Raw genomic sequence first — 4,768 nt, forward strand, 5'->3', positions numbered from 1 at the left:
ACATGTGAACAGCCCCATAGCCTACCATAAGTATGGGTGCTATCTGTGAAAAACACAAAAAAGCTGACATGTGAATGTGCCCTTAAGCTTCTTTTAGACGTCGGTTTTCTCAAACACATGCTTTCTGTGGTTTTTCACAGACAGCACTCATACTTATGATAGATAATGGGGCTGCACCATTTTTTCCCTAGGACCGAGTGGTCCGTGCAAATTCATGGAGACATGTCCGATAGTGTTGGATCAAACTAAGCAACGCAAGTCTGTGGGACCGTGAAAAAAAACGGACAGCATTCAGATGCCCCCATATGTGCTGTCTGTTTTTCATGGAATGATAAGCCCCCGTTACACACTGCGATATCGCTGTAAAGTCACCGATTTTGTGACGTTGCAGCGATATTACTAGCGATATCGCTGCATGTGATACTTACCTCCGACCGGCTCCCCGCTGGTAATCGCTGATCGCGCGAGAAGCTGCTGGACCATTCCTCGTCGGCCACTTCCTGCGGCGCTTCCTGCTGTGACGACGAGCGAGGCGTGGAGCCGGGCGGGAGGACGCAGGATCGCCGCGTCTGACAGGTAAGTAGCGATCCCCGTCCTCTGCGATGTCGCTGGTGAGATCTGCCTGTGTGGCAGCTCACTAGTGACCACCCAGCGATTCACCAACGATCCTGACCGCGTCATATCGCTGGTCGGGATCGCTGGTGAGTCGCTAGGTGTAACGGTACCCTTAGGAGGAGCTGTAAAAACGTTTTTTTTCCCCATCAGATAAAAACTGATGAAAATCTGTCCAAACTCTAATGAAACTGATGACACTCTGGTGAAAATCAGATGATGCTCTGATCAAAAACACTGATGCTACTCGGACTGAGTTTCTCGTGTATGAAAATAACTGACGTCTTGAGCCCTTGGGGTAGGTGTAGATGACCGTATGTTCTCCATCTGAGAAAAACGGTCCAATTATGCCAATCACACTATGATCAAACTCAGATCAGAGTGGGATCTGTTTTGTTTTTAAGTTTCTCCATCTTCTTCATTTAGTCTGTCCCTGAAAAGCAGACTGCACTCGGATGTATCCAAGTGCGCACCAATGTTTTCCACGATCTATAGGTGTGAATAGCTGAGAGTCATCTGATACCAGAGGCAAATTGTGCATGTTGTGAGTGGTCCAAGGAACAAATTGGACACGTGAACGGCTACTTTGAATAATATTGGTCTGAGTACGATCTGATGTTTTGACTGATTGTACTCCGAGCGAAACTATGGTCGTTTGCACGAAAAAGTCCAATGTGTACGTGCAATGTGTATTGGCGCCTTAAGGCAACTAATGTATAGTGTCAGTGTGCACAAGTCAAGCAGTTTCAGGTTTCAAATATGGAGTAAAAAGTAAGAAGTATAATTAGAGGACAGGCGATGAGTAGTGATGAGTGAGTATACTCGTTGCTCAGGCTTTCCCGAGCATGCTCGCGTGGCCTCCGAGTATTTTGGTGTGCTCTCAGATTTAGTTTCTGTCTGCAGCTGCTGGACAGGCTGAATACATGTGAGGAATGCCTGTTTGTTAGGGAATCTCCACATGTATTCAGCCTGTCCAGCAGCCACAAATCATGCAGCTGAGTCGACAGAAACTAAATCTCCGAGCACGCCAAAATACTCGGAGGACACCCGAGCATGCCCAGGAAAACCCGAGCAACGAGTATACTCGCTCATCACTAGCGATGAGTCATAAGATGCGGAGCAAGGTACAGTCACAGCAAAAGAGGATTGGAGTCATCTCTGGAGCTATAGTGACAATGAGTGACAGCATCTCGCAAGCGCTTGCTGGGGAAGGGAACAGTCCTTTGTTTCAGGAGCTCCTGAAAATTGCCCTATTTTAAGCTACTAAAGCTTACTAAAAAGTGGATTTTTGAACTTAAAAAGCATTAGGAATATGCCTGGAGCCAGCCACAAGAAGATTGGACCCAATCCTACGAGGAAAAACCCCTTTGCAAGACAAAGCAGCGGCAAGGAACATGGCGGAGGGCTCCCAGCACGTGGAGCTGAACAGAGCAGGCATGGCTCCCCGCCGGACTACAGGGAAGCTGGGGCTTTCTAATATGCAACGGACCCGTGGGACTCCTGCCGGGGTGAAAACTCCACTCACTGCGGCGTCAGCACCTGCTGTCGGGAGGCCATGACTAACACTAGCACCGGGAGACCGAGGAGAGGAACCAGGATTGTCGGAGTGGCCCGGCCGCAGCAGGAGCTCGGCGGGACCCCTTTGGCAACGCGAGAGGCAGGAGCAGGTACAATGTCCCGGCATCAGCTGATGTGAAGACACAGAGGCAACGGGGAACAGCAGTGGTGCTGGGGGCCGGGACGAGGCAGGAAGAAGTGGAGGACGGATCATCCATCACAGATGTGCAGGACCGGACTGGATCTTCTTCATGCCGACGGGACCTGGGAATAGCTGCTGCCGCAGCTCCGGTGCCGGCGGACAGTCATGTGGGAGGACGCAGGGGGAGCGTGGTGAGTCTGGATGCCGGGAGACAACGGGAGCGGCGGGAAGGAGCTGTTCCAGCGTCGCGCTCCCCCGCCGGCTCTCTCACTGCACATCGAGGCGCAGGAGCGCCATAGATCTGAGGCCCCGGCGTTTACTCCCTGGGCCACCTGGGACGGGGAGGACAATGCCGAGGTGCAGCGGCTGAAGCCTCAGGGCGGTGTCACGCTGCACAGATGGCAGCACACTAGATACAGGATGGTTAATGGGGGCAAAATACAACAGCGCCACAGGTATAAATCCCCCACAGGGGATAAAAATGATGGCCCACTATTTAACCCCTCTACTGACCTTCTTACACTTAGAGGGGACATAAGTCAGAATTCTGATGGGGAAGAGCAGCTGACTGAAACTTCTCATATATATAAAGATGGAAATATTGAGACATTACATGTATTAGGTGGGGACACATATGAAAGTGAGGATACAGTGAGTTATTCAGTGAGCCCTAACTCACTGGAGGATCTTAATAGCCTATGCTCAGATTAATTTATTATGGATGATGATTCATATGCAGAACACAGCAGAGACTCTTCTATTGCCGGGGCCTCTGATGGTTCTTTTCCTTCAAACCCTTCCTCTGAGGGGGATATCAGGCGCGAGACAATTACTTCACTAATAGACGCCAAACCTGCCTCAGAGGATTATCCAACTGAGGGTTTTATAGCCAAGATGTTTGGGGCTCTTTTGAAATCGTTAAATGTATCTATGGGGATTCCTGCCCTTCAGGGAAACTCACTTGAGCCACCAAATGAATCCAGAGCATCTGAGGTTTTTGTGAAAAAATCTCTTTAAAGATACTCTGACACGCTTATCTGACGACTCCTACCCGAATTCTATTAAAGACTCTGACAGCATTACGGAAAAATTAACCCTTGCAACTTAAAGAATACATCTCTGCGATGGCTTCTCATTTGATCCCAAACCTAAAGCGATCCAATCTAATTGAGAAGGTCTTCAGAATACGCAGACCACCCTTTCTGCCTTCTAGCGTGAGTAGAGATGTCATAGTATCATTTTACCCCAACTGGGTGAGGAATACACTTTTGGGGTTATCAAAAGATCCACTACTCATTCAGTCTCCATATAGTCACCTGATGTTCTTCAAGGACCTGTCTAAATCGACTTTGCAAAAAAGCAAACTTTTTCACTTTACCACCCGTGAGCTCCTGCGCAGAGGAATCTCCTACAACTGGTCTCAAGTCTCTACACTGCAGGTGAAGTTTGCTACAAAAATAATTCCAGTGTCCTCTCCGGAAGAAGGAATTGACTTTTTAATATCGGCTGGTATTATTTCTTCTAGGCCCTCTTCTGGACTCTCCTCCTCGCCTAAACCAAGTCTTCACCTGGATTGAACAACTTGAACTTAATAGTCACGTTTCTTTTTTCTCTTTTTTTTTCCTTTCTTGGGACTCCAGATGTCAAATGTATTCCATTTTACGGCTTTTAATTAAACCGGACTCTGCCTCCACAATGTCTTAGGGTCACATATAAGTGTACCTGGACGAGATAGGTCTACATATTTTTGTTAAGCTGTACATTTATAGATTTTTTCTTATTAGATTCTGTGTTATGCCTCGCGCGCTTGATCGCTTTAATTTTGTAAAATTATTATATTTACTGTGCAATGTTGGCGACATATTTTGCGTACTGTTCTTTTTTTACAGGTGTTGGCGTTAGTTTTAAGCTATATTTACTATGTAGGATGGCAATATATTTTGCTTACTGTCTCTTTTATTACAGGTGTTGGCAACAGTAATAAGCTACTTTCACCAGATTATGTATAGCAACAATCGTGTCGTATTTTATGTAACTCATAATGATATATATATGTATGAATCAATTAGCAAGGGTATATACACCAATATCAAATTTATCCAGATAGCAATTGGTTTGGATTAAATTAAAACATAACTTTCATTAAATCATTAAAATCTTGTAAAGTGCCAGCAAAGTGCAAAAAAGTGCTTGTGCATAGTGCGTTAAAAACCACAAACCGTACAATACCGCCTCAATGTCCTTTAATGAAGGACCAAAAAATAGTTGCATGCAGGTGCAATTGTATCTCAGTGCACCCTTACTTTGGTTCAGGTGTCAATACTACATAGACACAACTGATATATTCAGGAATTCTTATATTGGACCTATTATATTACTACAACCAGTCTATAGCATTAGGTCTCAAGATTATCAACAAATATGTAGGGGGTAGGCATGTAATATGTAGGCAGCCGG

The 4,768-nt window shown here is 46.2% G+C and overlaps 1 long non-coding RNA gene across 1 annotated transcript; it reads left to right on the forward strand.

Annotated features, from left to right (window-relative positions):
• Window positions 1–1,589: 1,589 nt before the first annotated feature.
• Window positions 1,590–4,479, forward strand: LOC141086943 (uncharacterized). The gene is made up of 2 exons (XR_012231652.1): window positions 1,590–3,750; window positions 3,837–4,479. It is a non-coding gene; the product is annotated as an uncharacterized lncRNA (long non-coding RNA).
• The last annotated feature ends 289 nt before the right edge of the window (window positions 4,480–4,768 follow it).

This window comes from Dendrobates tinctorius, unplaced genomic scaffold, assembly GCF_039654945.1.
Source record: "Dendrobates tinctorius isolate UK_male_01 unplaced genomic scaffold, ASM3965494v1 ptg000007l, whole genome shotgun sequence".
Lineage (NCBI taxonomy): Eukaryota > Metazoa > Chordata > Amphibia > Anura > Dendrobatidae > Dendrobates > Dendrobates tinctorius.